Source organism: Centropristis striata, chromosome 6 (genome assembly GCF_030273125.1).
Source record: "Centropristis striata isolate RG_2023a ecotype Rhode Island chromosome 6, C.striata_1.0, whole genome shotgun sequence".
NCBI lineage: Eukaryota > Metazoa > Chordata > Actinopteri > Perciformes > Serranidae > Centropristis > Centropristis striata.
The window spans coordinates 39948115-39969205 of NC_081522.1; positions in this window are offsets into that span (position 1 = coordinate 39948115).

The window sequence follows — 21091 nt, forward strand, 5'->3', positions numbered from 1 at the left end:
AAAACACAAAATATGAAATATTTTCCATAAACTAAGTGCAAACTGGATTTTTTTTTTTTGGGGGGGGGGGGGGGGGGGGGATGATTAGACTTTTGGATACATCAGTAATTGACAACAGCATTGATTTCAATGTGACATTACAAAGCTACAGTTAGGTGAAATCAAAGTGTTTTAATGAATAAAACAGGCACATTGTTGTTGCAGAGTGCAGACTGACAGACAGACAGACAGACAGACAGACAGAATGAGCAGCTCTCACAGTTCAGGAGGTCACATTAACAGGCTTATGTGTGCTGACAGTCACACAGTCTGAGCAGGTAAACAGATGTCAGGCTGCAGGAGGAAACCTGCAGGAGAAAGAAACTGTCTCTGTAGGAACACACACAGGGCTGAGAAACAAAGATACATCTCAAAAAATTTGAATATCATGAAAAAGTTTTATTTTAAATATTTTCCCAGAGAAAAAATCTTCATCAATTTGACAACACGAGTGCAGCATTTAGAAAAAGCTGCAAAGACCAAAACACAACAGAAGTGTTTCCAGAGGACACTTAAAAGTGATGCACACATTGTAATGGAAATCCATTGAAAATGTATATGAAATATAAGAAGTTAATGCATGATCTGGTAACAGGTAGTATTTTAGTTTTCATGGGAAAGGAAAAACTCATTAGACCAGTCAGCTTAGCATATCCGAAGAGGATGCTCTGGTTGATACGGTAACATTAGAATAGGAATCTGACCTCCCAAGTGTGCTCTTATATCAAAAGTGGAACATAACAGGAAATTACAGGACATCGAACTTTAGTTACACAGAAATAATGACGCACGAACCTGCAAACTAAAAAGAGAAACACAAGGTGTTGTCTCCTCAGAGTTGTCTGTCACCTTTGGCATCTGAATCTGTTTTCGATACTTACAATAAATCCCGCACAAGGCTGTGATTTGAATCTACCTGGTCGTCAAGTGTTTTTCTTTAAAGATGTTCTTTTCTTTTCCTGTAGCAATAAATACTGGGGAACATAGGACCCCTTCTTCTGAAAAAGGGTCCTAAATTTCCCGGTACCAGTTTTTTAAATAGTTTTATAGTGTGGAAACAGAAGAACAGGGCAGAGGGTGCACATGAGAGAGCAGAGAAACCTTAAAAATAGAGTCACACCTTCACATGTTCCTGCAGTAAGGGTCTCACTCACACCCTGCCTGTCACTGACTGATAAACCAGGTGATTACAGGTGTAAAAGAGCACCATTTCACAAGCTGCCACCTATTTTTAGCAGTGAAGTGACCCTGTGTTTGAGGGTCAGCCTGCAGGCGGAGCGTCCTCTGCATTCGAGGTCAAGAAGCTCCGGGTTCTTCTCTCAACAAGGACACTTTGGCTTTTCTCCGAGTGTGCATGGAGAAGGCCATGAGGAACACTCTGCTGGGGAATTGGGATGTGTCCAATTATACGCCATCCCCACTGAGGCTCTGCTGGGAATGTGTTGTCTTATTGTCACCAGGAGAAATCTGTGTTTCTGCCTCCCCAGTCACTCGCAGGTTTGAGGCTGTGGCTAATGAGGCTTAGCTGCTATGTAGGCCAAGTCAGTCTCAGTCTCAGCTCGGCACTGCTGATTGCAGCCACAATCACACAATAATTAATGCCTTAATGCGGAAACCAAAACTGGCCCATTATGGCGGCATAGAATCTCTGTAAATACCACATCTCCCCTCTTCATTTACAGCATTATGTCTCAGCGCGGCTGTCCCTTGTCTCAGGGCAGGACATGAGAGCTTCCACTGAAATCTCATTAGCTGCTCACAGCCGGAGCGAGATACTCAGCGTGTGATGCACAAGGATTCAGTTTCCACACAAAAAAGACATCTATATCAAACTGAACATGAGCAGGTTTGTGATTCTGGCTGGAACTTGTGTCCCAGATAGAGACACAGACACATCAGCATTCAGAACAGCTTCATTATACCATTATACAGCTTCACATGTTGGAGAAAGACGATCCCAAAATGATCATAAAGTGGGATGTGAATATTGTGAAAGAATATATACATGTATTCAAAATGTTCCATTTTTAGTCAATGTTCTGGAGAATCAACGATCTTGTTTGAGTAGAAACTGTTTTGAGCTCTGAGCGGCTCCAGAGGAGTTTTGTGGTAAATCTAATTCTAAATTCCTGATCCATGCGACACAGGTTATCTCTGTGGCAGCTCGGACAAAACAAACACTTTGACCCAACAAGAGTCAATGTTATTTAGAGAATCTTAACTAGTCTGTCAGCTACATCATCAGCTCACCTCCAGCAGTTATGTGCATTTATTTACTTCAACTCTTTATCCTAACCTGAGGGAAGTCCTTTAAAAACTGACACAACTGTGACCATTTCGCTTCAGAAGGTTAATGATGTGCTTAAAATGACAAACATTACAGTTTTAGTTTTGAGGACGCAACAAGATCTTCAACCTGACCGTCTGTTAGCACCACCCAGTCCATGGGCCAGACCAGATTTTGGTACCACTCAAGGTGGCAAAATCTAGTAATATTTTTTGAAAAGGTCCATGTCCATAGATGATTATTGGTATGATAGCCCATCCTAAGTGGCAGCTTTATGACAGTTATCAGCACATAAAGTTGTACACCCCCTGCAATAAATAGGCCTCTTAACACAGGGGGCATATCCAGTTTTGTGCTCATTTTAAGATCTTTACTCATATGTTATGAGGGCATGTTTGGTATCATTTTTTTATTTATGTAACTAAAGTTCAATGTCCTGTAATTTCCTGTTATGTTCCACTTTTGATATAAGAGCACACTTGGGAGGTCAGATTCCTATTCTAATGTTATCGTATCAACCAGAGCATCCGCTTCGGATATGCTAAGCTGACTTGTCTAATGAGTTTTCCTTTGCCATGAAAAGTGAAATACTACCTGTTACCAGATCATGCATTAACTGCTTATACTACATATACAATTTCAACGGATTTCTATTACAAAAATATGTTAAGTTACTTCACTGTAAACATATTTGAAATTGCAGTTTCATCATATCTGGTTAAGTGCACGGTCCTGTATGTCTAAGTTGCCCATCCCTGAAATAGAAGATAAAGAATTGTATGATTTGGGGCGTGGCTACCTTTGATTGACAGGTCACTAACAGGGCGAGCCGTCATCAGGAGAGAAGCAGAACAATGCGTATCCACGGCAACGTGTCAATAAAGTTCTGCATCTGATCTCTCCTCCTGATGCATGAAACAGGTGTGTGGCGCGTTGATGAGCTGGTGAAATAAACAGCCGAACTCGAGTCATTTCAAGTCGCAGTAGAACAAATTAAATGACAGTCGTATTCTGAAAGTGAGGCCAAGAGGAGGCTTTGTAAATAATTAATAAGGTAATCTCATTACATGCTTTTTGCATATACTAAAAACCTTCAAAGTAACTTAGAATATCACAGTGAGAAAGAGTTCATGTGAAGAAATGTTCATTATCATCTGTTGAAGATTTCTGCTACAGAAAGAAAGAAACTAGTTTTATCTGAAGCTTTCTTTCTTTCTTTCTGGCTGCTTTGATCAACTTGTTTTTAAAAGTTAAAGTACATTTACAGAAGTTTAATGTTGATCAGCACAAGAAGATCAAGGTGAATATGTGAGTAGGAATCTACTTTAGATGGTCTGATATGTTTTCCTTATTCCTTATTTTGTGTTCTGGTCTTGTTATTTCCTGTTTTATTTTGAAATAGTTTCAGGTCACTTGCCCTTCCCTGTGTGTCATCTGTCTGATTGTCTCCCCTAATCACCGATTGTGTTCACCTGGTGCTCCCTTCCCTCCATGTGTTCCAATAGTCTGCGTTTTCCCTCATCTTGTTGTGTGTTTGACCCCGTCACCGTACCAGCTTGTCTTGTTTCTTCTTTTTGGATTCCTAGCAAGAGTGATTTTCCTTTGTAATTTATTAGTATAGCGCAGTTCTTGGTTTCAGTTTGTTTTTCCCTTTGGAGTTTTGTTTTTGTTTGTTTTTATTTAGATTCCCATTAGCTTTTGCAAAGCAGCAGCTATTCTTCCTGGGGTCTATCATCAAATTTCAGTGTGACAAATACAATGTAGGAATACACAGAATGATAATAGACATGACTTACATTATATGAATACATAACATAAAACAAAAAGAACACACAGACAATACATCATTACATTTCACATAAAACATGGTTGACATCACAAAACAAATAGAAAACAAAACAACACAAAAAGGCAGCTGCATCAATTAAAGTTGATATTTAGATAATGACTTCTCAGTTGTTTTTTTAAAGCTATATAGATTTAATTGAGTAATATGATAAGGGAGTGAGTTCCACTGTTGCATTGCTCTCTCTCTCTCTATATATATAAATGTACGTTGAATCATAGTCTTGTGAAACAACCTCCAACTGCCTTGTTGAATAATTATATGCCTCTGAACTTAAAGACACATTTCTATAAATAATAAGACGCGATTTTGTTATTATGACATTCTTAATAAAAACCATCAGTAATGACAAAAATCTAGTTTTTACATTCAACCAACCTAATAATTTGTGCATTTTAATAACATTAGTTCTCCATCCACAAGAAAGAAAGTGATTTTTTGTTCTGTATTGTTTTTCCCCCTTTAGTCCTGATCCAGTATTTTATAGTGTTTTGTAGAATCCTTTATTTTTCATATTCAGGTTCTGTACCTCCCTTTTGGAGCGCCTTTTGTTTGTAGAAGTTTTTATTTTATTGTTTTTCCCCTGACAGTTTAGTTAGTATTCCCCTTTTCTTAGATTATGATTTATCTATTGAGTTTATTAGTGTAGTTAGGTTTCAGACTCTTCTTTGTTTGGTTTCTACTCTTAGTCAGGAGTTTCACAGCCCTTTGCTTTCACTCTGAGAGGATTATCTCAGCTGCTATTATTGAATAAAGAAACATTAAGTTCACCTGTTCTGCCTCTGAGTCCTGACATGTGGAGTCAGTTCGCTGTGACTCGGTCTTGCTCCGCTCTGTGTTCCTGTTGTTCTGCTTCAGTTTGTTCTGCTTCAGTTTGTTCTGGTCGCTGTGATGCGTCGTCTCAATGCATAATGCATGTCTGAGTGGTGGAGTTGTTATCCTCTTATGTGACAAATATTGCATCATTTTGACGTAAATGTTGAAAAACGTGTGTAAGGATACACAACACTGCAGCTGCAGCTGATTCCTGCAGGTTTTCTCAGTTTCTTCATAGAGTTTCATACCAATGAATAAATAAATAAATAAATAAATAAATAAAGCCTCGACTTTGTTGTCTTCCAGCAGCTACAACAGTTCTCTGTGTGTGACCTACATAAGACCATCAGCTGGAATATTAGCTTCATCTATATTATTCTTAATGTCTGTCACCAGGACTAATTAAAAACAGAAAGGAAAGATTTACGGCAGACTGAAGAGTTTGGCAGTGAGTTGTAATCTAATCCACTTGATGTAGGGCTGAGCAATATGGACATGAAGTCATATCCCGATATATTTATATGCATCCTCCAACTAGAAAATTTCCTCTGGGGAAATTGTGAAAGGGCCACGGGGGCTACTGCCGGTGTGTGTACACTATGATGAGATTCTTCAGAGATTTATAACAATTAATACTAGTAATGTTATCATAATATATAATATACAGGGAGCACACCTACAACAAGCATTCCTTTTCAAGTATTTATTTATACAGCAACCTATGACCTTTAACCTCAAAATGTATGTGTGTGTGTGTGTGTGTGAAACATGTGTATCTGGAGGAGTGTGCGCGCTTACTCGCGAATTTGTGTGTGTAACGAAAATCGCATAAAGTTACCTGTGTGTGTGTGTAATTAAAATCACAAAGTTACGTGTGTGTGTGTGTGTGTGCGCGTGTGTGTATGTGCATATGTGTGTGTCTGAAGCATGTGTATCTGGAGTAGTGTGTGCGCTTATGTGCATATGCGTGTATCTGTAACTGTGATAACATCAAAGATCAAAGGCAATCAGAGCAGAGCAATCAAGAGAATTAACTGCCACCAACTGTCAATGTCCCGTAACAGAGCTGGACAGACTGGAATTTCACCGATACACAAGACCTGTGTCTGCTGTTTAAAGTTTAAATGGAGTCTCTAGGTGAAATTATGCGACTTACGTCACGAAAAATTCGTATTCCGTAGAGAAAAGTAATAGCATACTGATCCCGATCAAACCGCACGTTTTGATGTATAATTTGTCCTGCAACTCTTCAAGTTGTACTAGTAGCGGGACGAAATTGCTTCCGGAAGAGGAAGAAGAAGAAATCCACAGTATAACAGTAGTGCTCGGGGGTGTGATTGCCCCATGGCCCTAATAATTATAACAAAAACAAGTAAGCGCATTGTTTTCACAAGCAGCAGTACTGCTTCTGTCGACAGGGGGCGCCAGCAGCAACACACAATCACTGACCATGCTCATTTCAAACATCATTCTTTTGTTAATCATAATGAAAGAGGAACCTGGGAGGAATCGAGGAGTTTAATCCGACATTTAATGTCTCTAGCTGGTTGCCTGAGTGACAAACTTCACCTTTCCTCAGTGTGAAAGCTCTCGGTGACGTCCCTGCAGACTGCAGCAGGAAACAACTTGCACACTTTGATTGATTTGCATAAATAAATGGGGTGTTTCCTGGAAACACATGACACAGCATGCTGTTAGCGGAGAGCAGAGCCTCCTGCTTTGCGGGGTGTGATAGATACTCGCTATTAGTCAGACATCAGCGAGCACTTTAATGTACAAGGCTAATTGCAGGTAGTAAAAAGAAGAAAAGCATTACTTAGCATGGAGGGAGCCTAAAGGGAGAAGAGCACCTCACAACAAGCTAATGAAGCGTGAGTAAACAATGTTCCACTGCAGCCGTCTGCAGCTACAAGCACATGGAGGGAAAGATGCAGCTTTCAGAGAGAGAGAGATGGAGAGAGAGAGACAGAGAGAGAGAGGGAGAGAGAGATGGAGAGAGAAAGAGAGATGGAGAATGCAATGGAGAGAGAGCGAGAGAGAGATAAATAGAGATGGAGAATGCAATGGAGAGAGAGATGGAGAATGGGATGGAGAGAGAGAGATGGAGAGAGAGATGGAGAATGAGATGAGAGAGAGATGGAGAGGGAGATGGAGAGAGAGATGGAGAGAGAGAGATGGAGAGGGAGATGGAGAGAGAGATGGAGAGAGAGAGAAGGAGAGAGAGAGAGATGGAGAGAGAGATGGGAGAGAGATGGAGAGGGAGATGGAGAGAGAGAGAGAGAGATGGAGAGAGAGATGGAGATGGAGAGAGAGAGAGAGAGATGGAGAATGAGATGGAGAGAGACATGGAGAGAGACATGGAGAGAGAGATGGAGAGAGACATGGAGAGAGAGAGAGATGAAGAGAGAGATGAAGAGAGAGATGGAGAGAGACTGCAGACTGGTCAGGAAAATCAAGATTATTGTAAATGTGCAAGCTGATGGAAATAATGCAAGTTATTTTGTGGTATATTTTCTGTTACTTTTAATCAAAAATTCTCTCCTTTAGTAAAAGGCCTCAGTGTGACCTCTTGATCATGTAACAGCCGGTTTAAACCATTTAGGCCTAAAACGCCTGGGAAAAATGCCATGTTGTGTGCAATTTTTGTGGTCGGCTGTAACAAAGAAATTTCCCCCCTATGGGATTAATGAAGTCAAATCTAATCTAATATATATATATATATATATATATATATATATATATATATATATTAGATTAGATTTGACTTTATTTATATCTACACACACACGCACTGTAAAAAACACTGTCAAATTACATCTGCACAAGTCAATGTTCCGCCTGCAATATATAATAACATTATAATATAATGAGATGACCAATTACTTTGTAAAAGTCTGTAAAAGTGAGAGTGAGTATTTGATTGTGGTTTCAGGGTTATAGGATCTAGAATATGTCCATTATTGCACGTGGGCTCAATAGGAAAGGAAAGTTTAACCAACTGCTGGTAGCCATTTTTAAAAATGGCTGCCACGGCAACCAGGGTCTGAATTTGTGATGGCCCAATATCCAGTTATGTTCCTAATACAATTATCAACACATCTGCCAAATTTGGTGCTTTTGTCAAAAAACAAACTATTATTATGATATATTGAGCTATGCCACCCCAATAATCTGACACACTGGACAATCTGCTCAGACCCTAACATGACCAGTGGAACCAGTTAGAGAAGGACGATTGGATGCTGGTGATTTTATAAAGTAGAATGCACCCTATTCACTAATAAAAAGGCTTTTTAATAAGTAGAAAGGTTATACAGGGACTGAAGCAGACAGTGAGAAGAATCATCAGACTGAGCTCTAACTGGATCACAAAGCGTTGAAATTGTGACCTGAAACATTCATCATGTGAATCGTTTTTCCTGACGTCCCTGCAGCTTTTGGATCCAGCAGAGAGTTTTTCAGCTGACCTCTTTTTGCCTCTCACATTGTGTAACCTCCGCCTGCGACACTCACCTGCTCTGAACCTCTAAAGTCTATAAAGCTCTCGGAGAGTTCAGATAAACATGTCATCTCCTCCTGACAGCCGACTGAAGACATCCTGTCTGTACACACTCAACAGTGTCAGGGAAGATAAATAATTCGAGCATCAACAGAGAAGAGAAGCTGCTGCTGCAGTTATTAACGTACATGTTCAGGTACCAGAGGAAAACATCAATCCATTGTTGCTTTTTGTCTAAAATAGAGTTGTCTGAGCGTTTGGTCAGGGGCAGGTTAGTCAGAGGTAGGCAGGGTCGGCAACGGGAGACTAGGCAGTGAGTTTATGAACCAGAGAGGCTTAAATAGTGGCTAGATTAGTGATGAGGAGCACCTGAGTGACCAGGTGAACAGAGTGGGGTTGTGAGAAGTGATTCATTTAATAAATATATAAATTAAACCTCTGAAGTCCAGGAGATTTTGGTTGAAATTTGTCAACTTCCTCTGCATTAATTTCTGTCTCTGTTTAGCATCTTTCAGTCTGTCCTTACATCACATACATGGCTCCTTTCTCTCAACAAACACTTAGCTATCAGTCTGATTTTTCATTTTTTCAAATTAACAAAAAGCTGCCAGGAACCCAAAATACAAACAAAAGACACAGGTGGATTTCTATGGAAATGTACCAATTTTTTCTTTACTATTTATACAAAAAAAACAGCTAAATAAATAATAAAACTATAAAACAGTCTATATGCATGTAAATTAAAAATAGTAATAGTTTTCATTGTGGAAAGAAAATTCACATTTTAAAAATGGTCTAGAAACATAAATGGCACTTTAACTGGCTTTCTCAGCTTGTCTGTTATATAAATACAGTTATTACTGTAAATAAACATGCTCAGTATATTTTCAATGAATAGATGGACTCCAGAAGGTTAAAGGTGGCTAAAACAAAGTTTGCTTTGTCTCATCACTGCAGTATATTACAATTATTATCTGTACATAAAAGCCACAAATACATAAACACTGCAATGCATTCTTCGGTTAGCTTTTTAAGAAAGAAAAGTTACAATAATAAGTAAGCACATTTCTTTCACATGCAGCAGTACTGCTTCTGTCCACAGGGGGCGCCAGCAGCAACTAAAGTTGTTCCGATTCCGATACCAGTATCGGAAATTGCTCTGATACTGCCGAAAATACTGGCATTGGTATCAGCGAGTACTGGAGTCCAGGCACCGATCTGATACCACGTCATTTATTAAATTAGTAATCTATTTACTGGTTCGCTCCGTTAAGCTCTGGCAACAGAGGATTAATGTTCCGTTAGTTAGAGTATTTACATTGCAGCGCACACAGATAGTCCAGTGGCTAATGGTGCATTCAAGGTCTACACGAATGTCAGAATTTTCAACGTTGTTCCGAGCTCCAAGTTCCGACTTTCAGTGTAAATTAAACACACCATACAGCGTTACGGCAAGAACGTGTTAGACCCGCCTTGAAAATAAAAGCAAACACATGTAGCTTTCAAAATAAGAGCACATGGATGTGTTAGCAGAATTCACCACTGAATTTACAAGAAGACTGTCAAAATAAGACGCCTTAAATAAAACATAGAAGAACCCTTATTCTCCTTTACAATTATTCATAAAAAATATGCAATAATTAAGATGGAATAGTGGCATTAGAATGTGCGAGAGGCACCAAATTTAGGCTTTTAGGGCAGAAATGTTCTCCAGGGGAGTATGCCCCCGGACCCCCAGATTTATTTATTTAAGTTGCTGTTGCACTACTGTTTTGTATTCTGTTTTATTTAAAGATAAATGTAAAAATAAATGTCTTGAATCTGCTGAGAGAAGAGAAGCTGCTGTTGCAGTTATTAACGTACATGTTCAGGTACCAAAAGCATCAGTCCATTGTTGCTTTTTGCCTAAAATAGCAAGTCGTCATGGCGGTCCGAGTATCAGCCGTCTGAGCGTTTGGAGGCAGTTCAGAGAGAGGAGCAGGTGCTCGGCTGCTGGGGGGCGGAGCCTGCTGGGCGCCGGGTCAGGTGACCTGAGGACAGGTGCAGCCAGTCACCCAACGGCTAGATGACAATCAGTTTGTGTTGTTATTTCTGGACGGAGCTGACAGACTGTTAACCTGCTTTATACTGAATGGACACATGTGAGACTTTAACCCTCTATGGTACAGTGTTTCTCCTGTCCTCTCCTCTCTGCTCTGTGTAAACAGCCTCTCCTGTCCTCTCCTCTCTGCTCTGTGTAAACAGCCTCTCCTGTCCTCTCCCCTCTGCTCTGTGTAAACAGCCTCTCCTGTCCTCTCCCCTCTGCTCTGTGTAAACAGCCTCTCCTGTCCTCTCCTCTCTGCTCTGTGTAAACAGATTTTCAGTGAAAATTAGTCACATGGCCGACAAAATTTCAGAGGAAAAAAAAGGCACAAAATTACCAAGAAAGACGTAAAATTACCAAAAAAAGATGTAAAATAACCAAAAAAGACACAAAATTTACCCAAATTACCCAAAAAATATGTACATTTCCAAAAAAGACATGAAATTACCAAAACGACATAAAATTACGAAAAAAGACATAAAATTACCAAAAAAGATGTAAAATTACCAAAAACAGACACAAAATTTCCACAAATTACCCCAAAAATATGTACATTTCCAAAAAAGACATTTCCAGAAATTACCAAAAAAAGACAAAGTGACCAAAACAAGATGTGAAATTTCCAAAAAAAGGTCTACACATTGTAGTATTGTCATGTTTCCAGCCTCTGTCCTCTCCCCTCTGCTCTGTGTAAACAGATTTTCAGTGAATATTTGTCACATGGCCGACAAAATTTCCGGGAAAAAAAGACACAAAATTACCAAGAAAGACGTAAAATTACCCAAAAAAAGTAGTAAAATTACCAAAAAAGACACATTGTACATGTTGAAGTATTGTCATGTTTCAAACCTCTCCTGTCCTCTCCTCTCTGCTCTGTGTAAACAGCCTCTCCTGTCCTCTCCTCTCTGGTCTGTGTAAGGATATAGACTGACTTGGTGCATTATTAACCCTTATGTCTGCTCCGTTACGCCTCGTTGTCTATATCTAATCAAACATTACGGCTCATGAGAGTCTTTTAAATATTGATAACCTGCAGTTATTTATTCCATGTTTGACCTTTGACCTGTGGAGCAGAGTAAAGGCGGAGGTGAGGTCCGTGCAGCAGGAAGCAGCGGTGATGAATCTGTGGACGAGGCGAGTGGAGATAAGAAGGTTTGGGACTTTAAGAAGCAGCTGGGCTCAGAAATGTGCTGATAAAGAAAAGAGCTGCTTAATCCAGCAGAGATACAAAGAAACACGCTGACCTCCAGCTTTCTGCTGCTAAACAAGAGAACATATATTATTCTGTTTCTTTACTTCCTGTGTGTCTGATTCTCTTCTTCATTAATACTGAGACAATCGGATAAAATCAAGCTTTTCACCAGAAGGTTAACCCTTTGGAGTTTGAGGCTATTTTTTCAGTTTTTGACTCCTTTTCATTCTGTCTGTATACATCACTTAAAAATATTTAGCATGCCATGTTGGAATTGTTTTTTCAGCACCACCTCACCCATATGACCTGGTTAATTTTTCATTTTTTCATTTTGACTTACTGTATCAACATTTTGGACAAAAACAACACACAAAAACACACATCAAAACACACAAAAAATACAAAAAACCCACAAAAGAACAAAAAAATACAAAAAACACACACATAAAAACGGAAAAAATAAAAAAAACACAAAAAATGACTAAAAACACAAAAACAAACAAAAAATAAAGACAAAAAAATACAAAAAACATAGTAAAGCGGATCCAACATGGTCTCACAGGAATCCGTGAAATAGCCACGGATATGCTTAACTCAAAATCCGTGGAATAGCCACGGAATCACTCAAATTTCCGTGAAACTGACACGGATTTTCGCTACAATGCAAGTTAATGACTGAATTCACTGAGTGAATATTTAGAAAATAAAACATATATTTCTCGCTAGAAATGTGATCAAAATCCATTTTTCAGTCAAAAGTCAAAATATTGATTTTTTCACAAAAATGAGAGAACTGTCCGCCATGTTTTTTGTTCTGACCGCCGGGACCTTGAAAGTCACGTGACTTGGAACAAACCAATAGGAACAAATATCCATGGAATAGCCACGGGATATGACTTTATTATTATTAAATAAAAAGTATGACTTTACTTCATTAACTTGCATTGTAGCGAAATCCGTGTCAGTTTCACGGAAATTTGAGTGATTCCGTGGCTATTCCACAGATTTTGAGTTAAGCGAAATCCGTGGCTATTTCACGGATTCCTGTGAGACCAGGTTGAAAACAAAACTTCTCTGCTTTAGCAAGGAATTCACATTCATGACAAGGCAACATGTGTGACACAGTGAGTTTAACCGTCTGGAGTCCACCAGAGCACAACTTCTTCATGACGTCACGGCGTAGAAACGAATTTTTTTTTGTTTGTTTTTGTGTTTTTTTTGTATTGTTTGTGTGGATTTTGTTTTTTTTTCTGCATGTTTTTTGTATTTTTGTGTGTTTGTTTTGTGTCTATTTTTTGTATGTTTTTGTGTTTTTATCCGTGTTTTTTGTCATTTTTTGTGTTTTTTGTATTTTTTTCTGTTTTTATGTGTTTGGTTTTTGTATTATTTTGTTCTTTTGTGGGTTTTTGTATTTTTTTGTGTGTTTTGATGTGTGTTTTTGTGTGTTGTTTTTGTCCAAAATGTTGATCCAGTAAGTCAAAATGAAAATTGTGTTTTACACACCATCCAATCAGTCAGTCTTCATCCTGGAGAAGAGACGAGCTCTGACTGTGTGTCAGACTCTCAGATATCAGGCTGAAGATGTGAGAGTGATTTAAAGAAGTGTGCCGTTGCAGAGTTCTCCGGAGGGACGACTCTGCTGCTGCAATTAACATCTTGTGACTTGATGCTCCCACATACATTTTTAATAAAGCCATTACAAACATGCTATTGTTGTTACTCAACTGGAGCTTAGTGCAGCAATTTACAGTAAAAACTCTATTTACTCTGAGTCAATCTCAAGGATTCATTTATGTCTTTTATAAGCCCCGTATACATTTTACAGCTGTGTAATACACACAAAAAACATCTTGGCTTGTTTGCCAGATTAATTTATATTTACTAAAGCTGCATTTAGCATTTAAATGTTTATTTTGCACAAGATTAGATTAACTTTATGAACCCCAACAAGCTGTTTCTGAGTGTTTTTTTTGCTCTTTTTCCTCTCTGTGTCCTTGTGTTTCCCTGCAATATGTGAAATCTCTATAAATCTATAAGTCCTTCAGCTCTGTGGAATCAGTACAATCGTGGCTAGAAGTGGGAACAACTCAAACATGACTAAAAGGTTGAATTTGTCTGATAAATTATGTTTTTAAAATTTTGAATAAAATTGAATTTATACCTATAAAACTTTTCACAAATGTAGTAAAACAAAAGTTTTCTTCACATATTGTACATATTGAAGTATTGTCATGTTTCCAGCCTCTCCTGTCCTCTCCTCTCTGCTCTGTGTAAACAGCCTCTCCTGTCCTCTCCTCTCAGCTCTGTGTAAACAGCCTCTCCTGTCCTCTCCTCTCTAGTCTGTGTAAACAGCCTCTCCTGTCCTCTCCTCTCAGCTCTGTGTAAACAGCCTCCTAGAATTTAATGTTTTTAACAGGATCTGGTATATTTTAAATGACACATGGAGAAAAATTCTGACACAAATATCAACATTTTAACACAAGTTTTGGTCACTTTTTAGAACAGAAACTAAACTGATGATGCGTTCAAGGACTGTCGGAAAGTGTCACAGTGGACAGTTTGTTTCAGTGATAAAGGTTGTATTTAAAGACATTTAAACATGATGTAAAATGTGGACATTTCTCCAGTAGATAAATATAACAGAGTGAAGTAAACAGAGAGAGAAACATCTGTGATAACATGAGAAAGTATAATAACTGTGTGAATAATGAGCTGCAGTAACAACATGACTGTCAGCGTGCACACTGAGCAGCGAACGCAGCACGCTGATGAAATCTCCGTCTGCAGGTTTCATTACGGCTCCACACGACTGAAACAAATTGTGTTTTTGTGTGTTTTTTATGTATGTTTTTTGTAATTTTTTTGTGTGTTTTATGTTTTCTTTGTGTGTGGTTTTTGAATGGTTTTGTGTGTGTGATTTTGTGTGTTTTGATGTGTTTCTTTTAAAGTTTTTATGTGTTTCTTGTGTTTTTTCATGTTTTTCTTTGTGTACTTTTTTGTGTTTTTATGTGTTGTTTTTATGTACGTTTTTTGTATTTTTTGTGTGTTTTATGTTTTCTTTGTGTGTGGTTTTTCATGTTTTTCTTGTGTGTTTTTGTGTATTTTTTGCGATTATCTGTTTTTTGTCATTTTTTGTGTACTTTTTTGTGTTTTTATGTGTTGTTTTATGTATGTTTTTTGTATTTTTTTGTGTGTTTTATGTTTTCTTTGTGTGTGGTTTTTGATTTTTTTGTGTGTGTGATTTCGTGTGTTTTAATGTTTTTATGTGTTTTTTCATATTTTTCTTGTGTGTTTTTTGCGATTTTCTTTTGTTCAAAATGTTGATCCAGTAAGTCAAAATGACAAAATAATAATCAGGTGAGGTTGTGCTTAAAAAAATGTTCCCAGCATGGTATAATAAACATATATCACTGTGTGAATAATGAGCTGCAGTAACAACATGACTGCAGCCGGCCAGCGTGCACGCTGAGCAGCGAACGCAGCACGCTAATGAAATCTCCGTGTGCAGGTTTCATTACGGCGCCACACGACTGATACAGATAGCATCGTGGGGACTTCCCCGACCCCGGCGATGCTATCTGGACGCTATCAGCCTGCTCGCTGTATTTCTGGGTGAAGGACACGTTAAAAGGCTGAACACCGTCATTGATCTGATGCCTTTGACTCAAAAATGCAATTAGTGTCCGGCTGCAGCTCCGTGGGCGGTTATCAGAGCCGCACGCTCACACGTCTACATCTGGAGACGCACTAATGATTAATTCCTAATTACCAGGCCGACTCCAACACTTCATGGCTGCAGCGGGTCGATCTCCACCAGGTGCTGCTTCTCAATATGTGTCAGTGTTTTTTAAAATCAAATCTTCAGACTCACACTGCTGAGAGACTTCCAGGGTTCAACTTCTGGACAAAATATTAATGTGCAGCCTTCATCATGCACCACTTCTCTCTCTGGTTTCATCCCAGGATGATTCCAGATGTCACTTCACTTCTTCTTCTCTCTGCTAACTCTTGTTGCTTCTGACTTCCATCAGTGAACCTGCAACTTCTTACACTTCCTTACATCATTGTGTTTACTCTTCATTTAACAAATCAGACCGTCGGTTCAAACTGAGGTCCGACTGACCAACAGAAGTCTTATATAATAATATATATAACTCAACTCTTGTTGAGTTATATGGTGTTTAGAGCATCTTGCTACATGTTACATGTAAAAACGAAGCTTCATGTTTCCTGCTGTCAGCTTCACTCTAAAGTTTTGGCTTTTCCAGAAGTTTCCATGTCCCATTTAGCACATCAAGTCTTTTTCAGCAGAGGTAAAAACCACCTCGACCAAGTGTCACATGATATTATTGAAGTTTTGCAGAGATTTTATTGAATTTTGCAGTGTGCATTCAGCATTTTAATGCAATCTCTTGTGTTTTTCTGTGGGGTTTTTTTGTGTTTTTTTCATGTTTTTCTTGTGTGTTTTGTGTATTTTTTTCGATTTTCGTTTTTTTGGGTAATTTTTTGTGTTTTCATGGGTTTTAATGTATGTTTTTTGTAATTTTTTTGTGTGTTTTATGTTTTCTTTGTGTGTGGTTTTTGTATTTTTTCGTGTGTGTGATTTTGTGTTTTTTTATGTTTTTATGTGTTTTTTGTTTTTTCCTGTTTTTTTGTGTTTTTATGTATGTCTTTTGTAATTTTTTGTGTGTTTAATGTTTTGTGTGTGTGTGTTTGTGTGTTTTTTTGTTGTTTTTTGTGGGGTTTTTTTGTTCAAAACGTTTATCCAGTAAGTCAAAATGACACATTTTTTAAGTCGTTTATAGAGACAGAATGAAAAATAGTCAAAACCCATCAAAATAGCCCCAAACTCCAAAGGGTTAAAATAAAACAGATGCTGTTTTTTTGTTCTCCAGTGAAGTCAGACAGAAGAAAACCACAGGGAGAGATGTTTAACTCCTGTTTTTTTTACATTAGATTCAACTTTCCTGTCATTGCATCACAGAGTTGTTCACGTAAAACAACGACATGCAGTTTGAGTCTCAGCAGACGTGCAAAAAGGCAGTAAAGTGCAGCGTATGAACATGAATCTATAATATATATATAAATAAATAGAATAACTTCAACAGTGTGAGTGTGGTGGTGATGGTCTGAGAAAGTGAGAAGACGTTCTTCTTATTAATTTGTCTGAGTTGATGTCAGCAGTAATATGTTTATTGTTGAACAACCTTTTGTCTGCTGACAGTGTTGTAGAAAATCTTTAAAGAAAACACTTGACGAACAGATAGTCTCGAAACACAGCCTTGTGCGGGATTTAATTGGCAGACAGTAAAAACATATGAAACATTACATCCAATGGTCAGAACAACAACTGAGAGACAACGCCTCTCACAAACTCATTTCACTTCAATTCGTGCGTCATTGTTTCTTTGTAACTAAGGTTTTACTGTCCTGTACTTTCCTGTTATGACAATCATTTGATATGTGAGTACACCTGGGAGCTCCTATTCTTATTTTAATGTTATCGTATTAACCAGATCTTCCGCTCAGGATACGCTATGCTGACTTTCATCCAACAGGCCTTCCTTTCCCCTGAGTTTGATATTTCACCTGTGTGCTTAGGTCACATTTCAATGTGGATTTATACTACGGATTTATCCTACATATCCTCCCTTATAATGGTGTTAACCATTATCAAAAAATGTAAAGTTTAATTAACAAAATGTGTTCCCTATGAATTTAGTTCCAAATTATGGTTCCTGTGTGTGGAAGAGGAATAGTGTAGAAAGATTACATGTAATTAAGCACTTGTTACAGCAAACCTATGCAGCCCTAATCTATGCATATAATATGTTTCCCTAAAATATGTATTTAGCGGCTATTCTGTTACATAACACACGTTAATTATAGAAAGTTAATGAACCCATATATAATGCCCATATTGTGAGATGCAGCTCCCCCAGTGTGCAATCCGTGAAAAACCCTGTCGGCTGTATACAGGGAAAAGGCGGATGCGGTCCCATCCCGTCATGGCGGCCATACACTTTTAAGAGCGTCACCTCACAATCTGGACCTGATAACTGCCCACTATATGTTTTACATTCAGAGTGTATCACAAATCAATCATCATCAAGACATGTTATGGATGTTACACATTACATTGTGAAATGGCTTCTAACTCTAGCAACAAACATGATGTATGTACATTCCTATATGGTACAAAACAAGAACATGATATGTGCATTTTAACATGGTTCAAAACAACAACATGATGCATGCATTTTACATAACAAATGATCACAATATATTTTATATGCTTTAGCTTTACTGATTACACATCCTTTATATGATTAAACATGACTTCAGCAATATAATGAACATAAAAATTGAAAATTTTCTGAACTTCAAACCTGACTACCCAAATGACAATGCGGCCACACTAGACCCACAGGGATGTGGCCCCAACAAGCCACGCCCAAAGTATCCAAACATGCCACAAAACAACTGCAAAGATAACACAAAACCAAAGTAAAATCACATGAATATGTAGATGTCTTTATATGTCTTATATGTTTACCTGTATATATGGATATATATAGTTTTTTTTTTTTTTTGGCACAGCCACCCAGTACACACACGACTCAACAGCAGCAAGCACCTCCCACACAGCAAGGACCAGCAGTTGTGAATGTGTACTCACAGCAATACAGACCGCCGAAGCGATTCAACAACAAACAGAACCAGGGGGGCCAACAAAGACCATTTCAACAGCAACAAAATAAGCCAAGGGGTTGTTACAGATGTGGGGAGATGGGACACAGATATGCAGACTGCAGATCAGCTACTGTAGTGCCAGGTTGGGATGACAATTACAGGAGACCACAGCCCAATCAACGTGAACAGGGTCCAGCAAATCCATGGGGGGGGCCAAACCATGGGTATTAGGGGTGCCCAGAGAATCCTGAACTAGGGGGACAGCTTCCTATTGTAGCTATGGAAGCTGGCAAAGAGCCAATCATTCAAGTGCAAATAGAAAATAAAAATGTTCCCATGCTTCTTGACACAGGCGCCACTTACACATGTGTGAGATCAGAAATTGCACAATCACTCCCCATGTCAGGAAAATTTGTTAAAACTATAGGATTCTCGGGTATGAAACAAATCATTCCAATGACGACCCCAGTCAAACTAGCTACAGCAGGACAAGAAACAAAAATTCCAATACTAGTTTCTGATCAAACACCAATAAATTTGCTAGGACGAGATGCCTTATGCAAATTGGGGATGAAGATTTGGTGCACACCTGAAGGTGTGTACACAGACATTGAAGGATTAGACTTACAAATGCACATAGGAACAGAATGCGCTAAAGTCTATTGGTTGGGTAACATAGGAGAGACAGTAAATTCAAATGTACAAAAATGGAACAAATACATCACAGCACAGATTCCAAAAGCTACAAAACCCCAATCTGATTACCATTGCACAATGTTTTTTGATCAATCATGCAGCAAAACATTTGAGGAAAAATGGGATGAACACACGAGGGGGATGAAAGTTGAGCTGTTATCACATTACATCATTGTGGGACAACAAGGGGCAGGTTTGAAAATAGAGCCGAACAGTTTCATTGACGATTGGTATAATGTGCCTGAATCTATCCCACATGTCACATTGATGGTAAACGAAAATTTTGAATCCAAAGATATCGGACCAATGATGCAGGCAGCAACACAGATGAAATGGCTGCCAACAGACAATCCTAAAATCTTACAAACTGCAAATAAGACTATGTTGAAAATTCTGTGCGACGTACAAATGTTGAGTACACCACAAGTGGTGTCAGTCCCGCGCGAGAAAACATCACAACACACGGCAACGCCCGAGGAAAATTACAGCATACAAAAACAGGATATGCTTAAACAAGTCCCTGATCAATTATGGTCAAAAAACGACCACGATGTGGGGTTGGTAAAATCTGCCAACCCAGTAAAAATCCGTTTACAACCAAACATGAAGCCGCCAAATCGTGCACAATACCCACTTAAACCAGAAGCTGAACAGGGCATCAGTAAGACTATTGAAGGCCTCATGAAGGCAGGGGTGTTAATAGAGACTAATAGTGCATGTAACACACCCATTTTTCCAGTACAAAAAGCTGATAAATCAAAATATCGGCTGGTTCACGACCTGAGAGCTGTAAATGAGGCCATAGAGGATTGGCCAGTTGATGTACCAAACCCTCACACACTTCTGACTAATGTGCCTCCAGATTCTAAATATTTTTCGGTTATTGACCTGTGCTCTGCATTTTTCAGCATTCCACTGCATGAGGACGCGAGAGATTTGTTTGCATTCAAATACAGAGGTAAGAAATTGACATACAGCAGGTTACCACAAGGCCTAAAGATCAGCCCACATGTTTTCAATCAGGCTTTGAAACAAGATCTCGAGGACATACCACTCAACAGCACACTGATCCAGTATGTAGACGACATTCTGATCTGTGCACCGACACTTGATGACTGTCACCGCGATTCAATAAAGGTATTACAAAGACTAGCTGAGGGAGGTCATAAAGTGTCAAAAACAAAACTGCAGTATTGTGAAACACAGGTGGAGTATTTGGGGAGATCTATTTCACAAGGGACAGTAGCAATATCTAAAACACAATTAGAAGGGGTGAGCAAAGCTCCACGGCCCAAAACAGTTCAACAAATGATGACCTTCCTGGGGTTGGTAGGATATAGTTCAGATTGGATTGAGAACTTTGCAGAGCTAACGGCCCCACTCAGACAGATTGTAAAAGAAGCAGGCACACAGACATTGAAAGCTACACTAAAGTGGAGCAGCGAAGCTATGGTAGCATTTGAGACAATCAAACAAGAAATGCAACAGGCACCAGCTTTAGCAACACCAGACTATGAAAAACCATTTTTGCTATATGTAGCAAACAGACAGGACTCGTACGCCTCAGCAGTGTTGATGCAGGAAACATGTAGTGGCAGGCAAAAACAGCCCATTGCATATTACAGCACAAAACTAGACAATGTGGCACAGGGATGGCCACCTTGCTACCAAGGAATAGCAGCTGTACATTATGCTTATGAAAAAGCTTCAACAATAACCATGGGTTATCCAGTCACCATTTTCACACATCACAAAATCTCAGAGCTGTTACATCAAGGGAAGTTTGTAGTGACACAGGCAAGATGCTTACAGTACACACCTCTACTAACTTACCCAGACATAACAATCAAAAGGTGTGTCACAGCTAATCCAGCAAATTTTGTCCCCTTGGGACACGAGGGAGAACAACACGAGTGTATAGCAGAAACAATGAAGTACAC